General features: G+C 37.5%; 1 long non-coding RNA gene across 1 annotated transcript; it reads left to right on the top strand.

Moving 5' to 3' along the window:
- The first annotated feature begins 7,932 nt into the window (after positions 1–7,932).
- Positions 7,933–9,907, top strand: LOC141640001 (uncharacterized). The gene is made up of 3 exons (XR_012542796.1): positions 7,933–8,053; positions 8,573–8,633; positions 9,728–9,907. It is a non-coding gene; the product is annotated as an uncharacterized LOC141640001 (long non-coding RNA).
- Positions 9,908–13,604: the final 3,697 nt, after the last annotated feature.

The raw sequence follows: 13,604 nt of genomic DNA, 5'->3' as shown, positions 1-13,604 counted from the left end.
GATTCTTGTTTGAAGTAAAGAGATACTTTTGGGATGATCCCAATCTTTACAAAGAATGTAGTGATGGACTTTACCGAAGATGCATACCCCAATGGGAGGTTCAAGGTGTTTTAGAAGGATGTCATTAATCACCTTATGGAGGACACCATGGACCACGAAGAACTATTTCTAAAGTCCTTCAATCGGGCTTCTTTTGGCCTACCATGTTTGAAGATTCTAGAGAATTTATTCTCCATTGTGATCCTTGCCAAAGAACAGGGAAAATTTCTTTGAGAAATGAGATACCACAACGAGGAATATTGGAGGTAAAAATTTTCGATGTATGGGGAATTGACTACCAAGGACCATTTGTATCATCTCAAGGAAACATGTACATTCTTGTAGCTGTCGATTATGTATCAAAATGGGTAGAAGCATTGGTTACTCCGATCGATGACTCCAAGACGGCTACTAAACTCCTCAAGAAAGTAATCTTCCCAAGATTCAGAGTCCCTAGAGCAATCATTAGTGATGGAGGGACACATTTCCATGAAAAGAAGCTCACATGTCTTTTGACAAAATATGGCGTTCAACATAGAACCGGTTTGGGATACCATCCTCAAACAAGCGGTCAAGTTGAAGTTTCGAATAGAGAGATCAAGCAAATTCTTGAGAAGGTGGTCAACAAGACTCGTAAGGATTGGAGCATGAAGCTTGAGACACTCTTTGGGCTTATAGGACGGCCTATAAGACTCCCATAGGAGCCTCCCCTCATAAGCTAGTTTATGGAAAGGCATGCCATTTGCCAATCGAATTGGAATACAAAGCTTTTTGGGCAATTAAAGCTTTCAACCTTGATCTCAAGTTAAGTGCTCAAAAGAGGATAATGCAAATTCAAGAATTGGAGGAATTCCGACTACAATCCTATGAAAATGCAAAGATCTACACAGAAAGAACAAAAATGCTCCATGACAAGAGAATCAAGCAAAAAGCCTTCCACAAGGGAGACAAAGTCCTTCTATTTAACTCCCGATATCGACTCTTTCCCGGGAAGTTAAACTCAAGATGGATGGGACCCTATGTAATCACCGAAGTGGGAAAATATGGCGACTTTGAAGTAAAGTCGGAAGATGGAAACAAGTTCAAAGTTAACGGCCAAAGGTTGAAACCATATTATGAAGGGGCATTTATCGGAGAGGTAGAGGTCATCCGCCTCGAGCCCCTCCCACCATGAAAGGACCATCAAAGAGAGAGTTTGGTGGAGTCCCCTCCAAACCACCATTTGTAAATATACTAACTCTTATCACTTGTATTTTTAACTTTTTTTGCTTTTTCAACAAAGCATGATTTTTGACATGAGAGTTGGTGAGGGAGTGTTACTAACTCATTTGATGAATGAAGGAGTTGGCAATTCATGTGTGGGGAAGCACTCTTATCAAATAAGGAAGAAGAAGAACAAAAAGGAGGAAACCCCCAAGGGCAGACCTGAGCCCGTGGGAACTGCAGACGATCCGGGCATCCCAGAGAGAGATCCGAGCGTCCTGGCCTTAGGACGCGGGTCTTGGAAGAGCAGGAATTGAAGAAAGGTGTCTGCCACAAAATCTGAACAGATCATATGCAAGACGCTCGACCTAGACCTTGAGCTGCCCGTCTTGAGGAAGATCCGAGCGTCCTGGCATGCTTCAAAATAATGATTTCACGCTGTTTGTAAATATGCACGTCCTCCGGTGCAGCTGAGCGTCCCCAACAGAGATCCGCTTGACTAGATCAAAACCCGCGCGTCCAGCACGGGTTGGAAATTCCAGAGTGCAATGACTGAGGATCCGAGTGTCCTTAGCTCGATCTTCCCGTCCCTATATGCTCATATGATTTTTCTACAAAGCACGGATCCGCCCGTCCCGAGCACGGCCTGCGCATCTCCCTCTCGTGTTGCTCTCCTATTTTCGATAAATGCAATCTCCTTCCCACCACACATGTTATGACACCTCATCCTTCTTTCCTCTATTAAAACATAAAACCCCCTCCGATATGACTCAAAACACACCAAGAGCACTCATTTACCTCTCTAAATTAAAAAAAACCCCAAAACCTAGGGTTTCAAGAAGGATCTCAATTACAAAGAATATCCTCATCTCCAACAAGCAAAACTTGAATATCTACTTTTAAGATGAGAACAAGAGGGCCCTTGCCGAGAGAAAGATGAAGAACAAGAGTAATTGGAAGCTCCTCAACATCTCACCTCAACACATTGAGGAGAGAGAATGAAGAAATAGTTGATCTCTCAAGACTTAATGAGTTCTCCAACATAGAATTTGTTAATGATGCCCAAAGAATCGTCATTCATCGTCTCCTTTTTAAGAACATTCTTCCTACTAAATTCAAGTGCCATGAGACATTAAGGAAACTAGGCATTTAACATCAAACCGAGGCGCTCTTTGAATTATTTGGTCTTTCAACCATGTTCAACATACGTGAGCTCACTTATCGCCCCTTAGTCCTTGAATTCTTGATTTTTCTAAAGATTTTTACCTTGAACAAGACAATTTGTGTGGAGTTTAGATTAAAGAACACAACTCGAATGATGACTCTTGTGGAGTTTGCTAGTGTGTTGGGTCTTGATGTATCGCCTACCCGTACATCAAAACCTCGGAATTATAGCATAACACCTCTATGGCGAGCCATGACGGGTCACGATTTCTATTTCATTAAGGAATGCTCGGCCTCTTACATTCAAATCCCCATTATTCGGCTCACTTACCGATTTATCACAAGCACTCTCATAGGCCGCCGTGATCCCGCGGTTGTGAATGAACTCGATCTAGTTTTTATGGAGTCCTACCTAAAGATACAAGGGAGGAGCGGTTATCACTTCAACCCCCCCTTAGTACTTCTTGAAAGATGGGAAAAGTTACGGAATTGAATTGATGATGGTATGAACCACATTGTCAATGGGGGACTAATAACAAGGCTTGCAAAATTCTTCAATCCCAATTTCAACAATAACAATGCCTATATACCTCTTCCGGGCAACACCAAGATTGATGAGATATTGATTTTTCGAGAACACCATTGGATCACCCTTGAAGGATATGAGTGAAAGATCAAGTGGCTCACTAAAGGGAGCACCCCCATTTTCCTTCCTATGGAAGGTTTAACAAGATTATCACCTAGAAGGGATCCCCTATCACAAGTGCTATCTTACCTTGTCTCAACTCGTCCAAGTCAAGCAAATCGAACCCCACCTTCTACTCAACCTCAACAAAATGAACCTCAAGCAAATGAAAAAGAAAAAGTTGTCATCCCGCCTTATCCCTTTCAATATCAACCTTATAATCACATAAATCCCTTCATCCTTCCTAGAGATGACTTTGTCACGGGTCTACTCCAAAACATGCACCAAAAGCAATATGAAGCAAGGGTGGACAATTACTATGCTCTATATCCACAATTTCACCGGTTGGCCCATCAAGGGCATAATAGTGAAGAGGGAATGCTTCCCTCTTGGGCTCAAATGGATATCCTTTTTCTAAACTCGGAGCATGCCAACGGTGGAACACATGGACATGGAGAAGGAGAAGGAGAAAGCTCAAGTGGCGGTGATACGGTCGAGGTCAATAGCGAGGGGGATGAATTTATGGACTTCTATGAAAGCGATGCATCACAAGCACAATGGGATAGTGATCTTGGAGGGGACGATAGTAACCAATGAAGATGTTCACGAGCTTGGTGGAGCAGGCATGAGGCACCCACCACGGCCTAGGTGAAACTCTTATATTCCCCCTCATTTTTGTTGTAAAAAAAAATTCATGATTTCTAACTTGATTAACATCTAATTGTTTCAAACTCTAGTGGTGTCTTTGTAAAAGTTAAGGACTATTTTTCCACCTTAGCAACATCAAGGTGATGATAAATTTATTGTTCCCACTTTTCAAAATCCAAAATGACAACTAGTTTCATGCATTCCATACTTGTGCATGAACTCCCCTATTTTTACACTAGAAATAGTGTCTTACTTGGTTTTGGGAAGTTCAAGCACAAGCATTGGGAGTTAATCTAAATTAACACTCCAACTAATAAATTCATGCATCATATAGTGTAGCTTAGAGTGCATCACTTGTGTATATGTCATATAGTCTGCATATTGGTATAGAAATCATGCATTCTCATTTAGCTTGCATAATTTCCTATCGTTTTGGCCATTGAGGACAATGCCCACACTAGTGTGGGGATGGGAAATTCTAACTTGACTTTTAAATCAAAAATGATAAAAATTGAAAATTTTTGAAAAATATAAAAACAAGTTCCTTTATTTCATAAACACAAAAACCATAAAAATTTGAAAAATTGAAAAACCAAAAGCATGTTCATTCCTTTATAGTGTAGAATTCTATATTTTGTATATAGTTATGTGTTTGTTTATCCTTCTATCACATTGATCGACTACGTCACATCCAAGGCATGAGGAATATGAAAACCACATGGTATGATCTTTCCAATTTCCTTTTTCCTCTCTATGTTAATGACTATGTGACTTTATTTTGATTGATGCGGTATACACCAATGTGATTCTAGGAGTTGCATTTAGCTTATATGGCATACTAGTTGATAGGAGCATTTGTATTAGGTTGTATATATGTTAGTTGCATCATGGCATGTAGTTGCATTTTTGGAAATTTTTTGTGAAAACATCTATTTGGGAAGCTTGACAAGTGTATATAAGGCCCTTGTAGATACTTTTTCTTCTTAAAACATTTCTCATTAGAATGCTTCTAAAACACCCTAGGACGTGTCATGATAGTATCCTTTGACCCATGGATTAAGGACTAGTCAAGAGTACCTTGTGGTGTGATAACTCCTTGGCTACCGTTTATTCCAAGGTGACCCTTGAAACCATGCAACCATCTTCTACATCTATCACATTTTGTCAACAAAAAGGGAATGGGCACAAAAAATATGTCAAAATTGAGTTCAAGCATTGAAATAAAAGTCAAAAAGTTTGCAAAATGCATTAAAAAAAAGAGTACAAAAATTAGAACTCATATTCTACAAATAAAAGCACGTTCGTTTAAAATTGGGGTGACTTTGAAAATGGTCAAAAGAAAATGCAAAAAGTTGAAAGTTATCAAGTATTGAAATGCCAAACATCAAAGAAATGGTAAAAAGAAATTGTTCTCAAATGTCAAATGCTACAAGAAATTTGGGGGAAAAACAACAACAAAAGTAAACTCCCATATGAAACTCAAAACGCATTCATCCCTTTAACCATCGAATCCACTTTTGTGTATGGTAGAGAGGGGACAACCCTTCTTCTTGTCTAGGCAAGAAGGGGAATTCCGCGATCCTTCAGTGTTTCTAACACCATAGGGAGTCTACTCTTGACGAAAGCATTTAACAATTGAGGACAAAGGTACCCTAGCTTGACACAACTTGGAGGTGATTTATTGGTATCCTTCTAGGCTTAGTAGTTTGAAAAAACCATATCTATGATGGAATGTGTACCCTTATATTGCTTCTCTTTTAGATAATTTCCGCCACTTAGATGAGAAAAGTGGTTATTCATTTTTTTATATGCATCCATTACTTGCTTTTGTGTGCTTAATGCTTGGATGTATCGCCATTTTGGCAAGCCCCACCTTGCCTTGCAAGAAGGCATCCTACCTCATGGTTGTCTTGTTGTGAGTTGAAGGGGCAGAGTGAGACCCGCTAATTGTCTCATATCGGCTATATTAGTAGGTTAGTTTAAATAAAGGTCCTAGTTTTAGTCACCTCTTTAATCGGGACGAGCAAAGGTTCGGTTTGGGGATGTTTAATGTGACTCATATTTGAGCACATTTAGTCCCCAAATTAACCTCGTTCCTATGCTTTATAGCACTTATTTGGGTCATTTACTTTTTCATATTCTTTGAGGTTTTGTCTCCTTGGTAGGAAAGGATTGCTAACCTTGCATTTATGAGGTAAAATGGAGCTAAATGGATCGCACCTAATAACCAAGTATCAAAGAGAAGACCAACACTAGAGGCCTAAGTAGATAATAAAATGAAATGGGCAATGATGAAAGGATCCTTGCATCTCTAACATGATCCTTGCGGATTGTTAAGGAGCAAAAGAAGAGAAGTACATTGTCCAGGAAACCAAGCGGATCGAGCACGATCCGAGCGGCTCAGAGCACTAGGATCCGAGCGTCTTGTTCCCAGGACGAGCGGCTTGCAGTGCTAGGATCTGAGCGTCTCCCCACAGGATCCGAGCAGATCACAAGGCAGAATAGCTCGTGCCATACAACAGGACAAGCGGATCGAGGTAGGACTAGCAAGGAGGATCCGCTCATTTCCCTCGGGAGTAGCATTTCCTCAACTTTTCTTAGGGTCTTAATAGTCATTTAAGCCCTTAGTAATCCTAATCTTTGCACCTAATCATTAGTATAAATACCCCTTTGTACTACCTAGATTAGCATCACCTCTTAATCATTCCTTAACCATCTCTTAATCTCATCTTAATTAGTCTTAATTTAGTTGTAATACATTTCTCAATATTAATCACATCTTAATCTTTCCTTAATTTCTCTATTGTTCTTCCTTTATTTTGGGTAATTATAAGATTATTTGGGTTTATTTGGAGGATTGACAACCTTTCATCAATCTTCAAGTACTTCAATTATTCATTTCTTTATTATTTTGGATCATCTCCATATGTATAATTCCGTCTTAATCTTGTTTAATTATTGTTAATCACTTTCATTTATTCATCATGTTTTGCTTTGTTAGTATGATTGGCAACCTTATTAGCATGCTAAACTTGATCAGGAGTGATTAGTTTCATAATTAATTTGCTTGCTTGTTGTGATTTCAACTTATGCACATGTTATGTTTGATGAAATGCGAGCCTATGAATCCTTGCATTTTTTTATCCATCACCTATCTTTTCAATGAGGCTTGTAAGCTTATACACCAACTCGAGCCTTATTAGACCATGCATATAGTTGGATAGGAACAATGAAGTCGACTTGTAGGTGTTGTATAATCTAATCGATTCGGCTCCGGGACCCAAACTTTCTTAGGGATTGTAAGATATACACTAACTCGATCCCATCCCAACAATAAGTGCTTGCATCTATTTAAGAACATGTTTGTATGATCAACTCCCATGAATCCCCTATGAACCCATGACACCCTAGTGCTTTTAATCAATTGTTTACAACCTCTTTAATTGCTTTACTTTGTTTTTATTCATCTTCTTGATTAGTTTAGTATATCTCCTTCTTCAACCCAAATTGTGACATCCTAAGACAGAGCTTTCTAAAATTGAGAATCCTACATCAATACCCGTCCCCTGGGATCAGACCTTTACTTATCTCTTTACTAAAAGTACACTACTACAAAAATTGATGTAATGCAACATTTCATCTGCAACACTTTGTTTTTTATGTTGCATTTTAGTTAATCATGCAACACTTTATTCAAAAATATTGCTTTTATTGATATAGGGCATCACTTTAAGAGAAGTGTTGCATTGTATTGTTATAAATGCAACGTTTTGACACAAATGTTGCATTTTGTCGCAACACTTTAAGCAACAATAGCAACATCACTAGTATAATTAGTCCTATTGACATCGCCACAATAACATCGCTTATAGTTGAAACGATGTAAATGTTCGTAAATAACATCGATTCTTTCAAAATCCGATGTCAATTGATTGCATTTTTTTTATTTATGTTGGTTACTTTTAAAAAGCAATGTAATAGAATATTAGTATCAACAGTTCTAACATCGGTTTTGTTAAAATCGATGTGAAAGCAATTAAGTATTCTCATCGGTTTAACATAAACGCTGTAACAAAGAGAATTTGGTTAATGTACACAAACCAACGCACGCCTAGTAGATTGTTCATCTCCCTAAACCCTAACATTTAACCCCAACTAAAAATAAGATTACCATCTACTTTTACAGTTAACACTTCATTTTAGATCATCCTCAACAATCATCTTCCCTGCACCGTCACTTCGCTTCAACTACCACGAGCCGCCTTGCTCGCCAACCACTACGGTCGTCTGATTCTGATATCCTTCCAAGTTAAGGTCCGTTTTCTCTCTTTCTTTTTTCTATTCGAAATTTTTTTTGTGTTTCTTTTTAATTAGACATAAATTCATTCTTAGTTTTCCAGAATTTATTAGGATTGGTAATTTGTTGATTGTAATTATGACGAATTTTGGTGTTAAGTTGTATTGATTTAGGGATTTTTGGTAGAATATGAATTAGGGTTATTGGTTAATTGCTTATCTGGATCTTCTCGATTCTCTTATTCTCAGGTTTAATTTTTTCCTTCATTTTCGCAAATTTTGCGTTAGATTTGAGTCTGATTATGTTAATTTTAGGTTATTAATTTGTTTTAATATTTTCTAAATTTGATCTGGGTTGTGTGACTGAAATTATGTCCTGGAGGCGTGACAATCCGTTGTTTTAGGTTTATTTCCTTCGATTTTGGTGAATTTTGAGTGGGATTTGAGTTTGAATTTGTTACTTTAGTTTCCCTTTTGTTTCTGAATTTGTGCTGGTTTACGATATTTGAATTTGACGTGCTTCCAATTTGCATTCAGTTGTCGATTCCGCTGAGGACTGAGGAGTATGAGCAGTTGTTTCGTTTTGCCTTCTGTAGAAGTAAGATTTATACTTCCAGTATAACTTTTGTTCTACCATTGGCTTGGTAAATGTGCATTAGTATAATTCATTTTATGTACTAATTATACTAATGAAATTTGGGATGTTGAAATTTTGCCTCAAGATTCAACCCAAATCCAAATGATGGCAAGTCAGACTACTTTGAGTTCATTTTGGTTGCGTATAGCAGGCTTGTTCTCAAACCACAAGACACTTCATCTTGAAACAACAACATGAAATATCACAGAATGGCCATGATCCAGAAGCATAGATATCAACTATTCCGGTGATATATAAATAATACTTATAACTTATGAATCTTATTCATGTCTTCCCAATTTTGGCGTTTTGATGTGCACGCTTAATATTACTGACCTATTTCCAGTTGCAGCTTGGTTATTGTCAAAGCAGCCACAAGTAGTGCTCTCATTTCAATAGATAACTTCATACTATCTGACAAAGCATAATATATGATTCGCAGCTGTATAAAGTGCCCTGGTATATGATGCCACTGTTTCTGGTCACAGTTGATTGGGCTGATTGTAGATGAACTCTTTGGATCAGAAATCTGGCGAAACCATCATTTGTTGTTAATAAAGAGAATGCTTTCGCCACTGAGCAAATTTACTGAAAATATGAAAGCAATACAAAAGGTCAGGAACTTACAAATTTACTGGGCAATTCATTTTGATTGTGACCTATTTATTGCTTCATCTGGGGTGAAGCTGGTTTACTGATGGTTATTGTGCAATTCAATTAAAAATTGTTGAAACTTAGATAATTTTTGATTTTGCTATCTGAATGACAAGTTACTTAAGCACCTAGAACATAAAATATGGAAATATTTCGATGAAGATCCAAGGTTTACCTCTTTGTAGTTGTTGAAATTAAAAATGCGTTACTTTGAGGATCAAATTTATTGATATTACATGTATAATAGAACTTTATGAGGCTGTCATGTGCTGATAAGCTAGGGAGCGATTCTTTATTTTCAGTTATCTAGTGTTATAAACTTATAATTGAGAGACGACTTCTGTTGATATAAACTTATAATATTTCATTGAGCTATTTCTAACAATTGATTTGATGAACAGGTCAGCAAATTCTTGAGCTGTCTCAAGTCTATTCCTACTTCCTAGTATCATTGATCTAGATAGCTTCAAGGTGTCTGGAAATGTATATGGTTTGGTGCTGAATTAACTCTCAAGGTATATATCATTCATTATTCTCCGTTTTGATGGGATTTCTAACAAGTCAAAGAGGAATGAAGGGTGTTTTTCTTATATTTCCTATCACATCTATATGTTCTTAATTCTACTTGATCTACTTTTAATTTGTATCTACTTTTATTTATCTACTTTTTTACCAGGGTTGGTAACTATAAGTTCTAACAATAACTAACAGAGTTACAGTTATAGCTCAGTAATGTGTGGCTCTTTGAGAAACAGTAGTAGTAGTAGTCATAATATTTGCACAGCTCTGAATCTCTTTTAAGTAATAAATATATAATAATCCTCTGATCACCATTTAGCTCCCTATCCCTAGATGTGCTAAATCATTTCTAGCTGCAGTCCTAGCCACCATTTAACTTCATCTTGTGAATCCACTCTCGATCTTCTCTGGAAATTTGAGCACACAATCATTTTACATTTGTCCCATAACCAATGCTGCCTGTACTCCTTTTTGGTACCCAAGGAATCTCCAGTTAGTTTGCTCACAGGGAATCTCCAGTTAGTTTCCTGGTTCAGGCACGCACTGAACAACTCTCTTGTTATAAGCACACTCAAAGTAGATGTGAGATATACATTCCTCAGCTTGCCCACAAAAGTAGCATATATCCTCAATATCCATGTCATACTTGATCAGTTTGTCATTTGTCATTCGTATTCAGAGCTTCTAGTGCATATTGTCATCCCATAAACGATTTTTGGCACAACTAACCCACCCATTCCGGCAATCTTTGTTGTACCAGTCACCTATCTTTGGTGCATGCTTGTGTACCTCTGAACCATTCAGACCATTGATAAAACTTATTAGTAGCATGAGGCAGAGTATGTAGTTAGAGTAAATTCTGTAGGTAGATAGAGTAGTCAATAGGGCTGCTATGATTGGAACTTATGATGCAGAATTATTAGAGTAAGGCAGGTTAGAGTAAGGCAGGTTAGTATGCTTATCCTGTGAAGGTAGAAAAATGGCCTGGCTATCGAGAACAGAGGGTCTCTGAGTCTTTGGTGTGATTATTATGGCTGGACAGGCCTACCTTTGCAGATCAAACTCAAACGTTTCACATAGGCTACACCTTGTGTACAATCACGTACTCTATTTTCTGCACGTCCTTGTTAATTAGTTGTTCTTTAATGCATTATTTATTATTTCGTGATAATTAAGTGTGATGTATCATCTATGCCTATTGAGCCTTTGAATCCTCAAATCTAATAATGTTCTATTTTTTATGTTACAGGTTGCATTTGAGGTATTAACAATGATGACAGGTTGATTTTTTGTCCGGATGGCAACATATATGTACTCACAATACAAGAATGAAGACTTATAATTAGTAGCTTTCAAATAGTCGTTAAGAATTATTATTTGTTCTATTTAAACATTTGTTATATTTGTTTTAGTTAAATAATTGAACATTTGCGATTGAAGTTCTACTTTTTATCCTTTTTTGAAATGTAATTGACATATATTTTTGAGACTGAATCAATTGAATGCACAATTAGAGAGAATTACAATTGTTGCGTGCCTTATAAGTCCTTATGTCGTTGCACTTTATTAAGTGTTGTTTTTGAATAAATTAGTGTTGCATTTGTTTATTATAAGTGTTGCTTATCAACATGAAAAGTATTGCATTAGTTCAGGAAGTGTTGCTTTTTTTACATAAGAAATGTTGCATTAGAAGATAAAAAATGTTGCATTTGCAATTGAAAAAGCGTTGCATAAACATGACCAATGCAACACTTTTCAAAAGTGTTGCTTCAGATTAAAAAGTGTTGCATTAAGCGTTGCAATGACCTAATGCAACAAGACCTGATGTAGCACTTGATTAAGTGTTGCATAAACTCTATTGCAACATTTATATGACATTATGCAACAATAGCAAAGTGTTGCTATAGAATCTAAATGTAGTAGTGGTAGCTTGTGAAGTTATAAATATTGTTTTGGTTGGTAGCTTTTGACGACGAGTTTATAACCGAACCATCATTATAGCTGTGCTTGCATAAACTTCACATCCGAGTAGATATAGTATCTGGACAACCGTTCTTACGATGCTGATTTTGAAAAACATCCATATTTTGGAATTACGCGTATTGCGGTAATATTTATAAACTGTATTCATAAATTACCTTAAGTTTATATGTATTCTGGAAATGTAAATGTTGTACTTAAATTGACTATTTTTTTATACCTTTACAGTGTGATCTAATGGGAAAGTTTCTGGAGTATAAAGGTATTGCCAAAGGTTCAAAGGTTGGGGGGTTTAGTTTTGTCAATATAGAATTTAAATGGCAAGGTACAGGTTATTCGAGGTTTGACTGCGAGATTTACATGATGATACACATGTTGCTTTTCTGTGGGAACCTTTTGACTGCGCCCTAGGGGAGAGGGACGTTATTAACCTCATCCGGGCTGAAATTGTCTCGATCCTGGTCCTGAGTGACCTTAACGAAGTGAGGGAAGATGTGCGGCAAAGGATGTCCCAATTCAAAGAAACGCATGCTCATGTTCTGAATTTGGGCTCGAATGCTGCTCAGAAGCAGAATATGGACGATAAGGAAGATATTACTTACAATAAGCAGCCCCGTACCTCAAACCCACCCCCTAACCGTGAATAAGGAAACCCCGTTGTCATACCTGTAGTCATACATGCGGAAGGGAGCCCTGTGGTCATACCTGCAGTCTTCAGGAAGCGAACCCATATCAGTCGTAAGGAGCCGCCCTCAAGGCGGGGGGATGGTCTGGGATGCTCAATCGGTTGTGGGCTGCTGGTTCTCAGACTCTTGTTGTCTCCACCTTTTTACGGACCACAACTTTGAAAATACGTTAGTATCTCTCAAATTGTTAAAACCTGTTCAAATAATTACGATATTGAATTTTTAATCAATTTCTATATTTAATTGATTACTATACGTGGGTTTCACTGAAGCGAATCAATATCTTGGTTCAGTAGGCATGCTGCGCTACGCCGATCAAACATCATGTCCATGCTTCCTGAGGTTGTAATGTCGCCAGTTGTGATTGAGTCCTAGGCTGTGTTGCTCAACCACTTGGAGTCGGTTGAATACTTACTTCCAAGGGTGGTCTTCTTTGGGTTACGTCACAATGTACGCCCCATAAAGCCTAAAAGTCATATATTAATTTCCTGGTTATTTTTGGTTGAATGTATGTATGGTACTTGAATCGTCTATCATTTTTGTTGCATGCATGTTATGTAGGCCGCAGTTTAGGTGAGTGACTATTTCTCTTTCTCTCTTATACATATATAATTCACCCTTTGCTTCATGAGAGAAGAGTGACCACATGAGAGTCCGATTTTTTTGGTCTTGCAAGGTCGATAGGTCAGCTTTATTTATGGACATCTTATAACTCGATTGTGTGTTGACCGTTGTAGCTGTAACTGTTGATTTCTGTTGCATTAAATTGGTTCAAGTAGACAAGTTATAGCTAGCTCTGAGCTTTCTTTTTCCGTTCCATTAGTTTTGCATATAGTTTTCTTGGGGACAAGCAAAGATTTGGTTTGGAGAGATTTGATGCGTGCATTTTATATAGGTATTTTGTACTTTATTTGCATGCATTTCAATGCATTTTGTGTAGTGTTTAGCTACAAATGTCCCCCGAATCGTCTACTTTGGTTTCTCTTGTATTATTTACAGGTATAAACCGGAAAGGAGCATAATCAAGCTTAATACATGTCCTTATGCATTCATTTAGGAGATGAGTTGAGTCGGAGCCTTAAGACTACTATTT

Source organism: Silene latifolia, unplaced genomic scaffold, assembly GCF_048544455.1.
Source record: "Silene latifolia isolate original U9 population unplaced genomic scaffold, ASM4854445v1 scaffold_70, whole genome shotgun sequence".
NCBI lineage: Eukaryota > Viridiplantae > Streptophyta > Magnoliopsida > Caryophyllales > Caryophyllaceae > Silene > Silene latifolia.
This window is presented reverse-complemented; position numbering and strand designations above follow the sequence as displayed.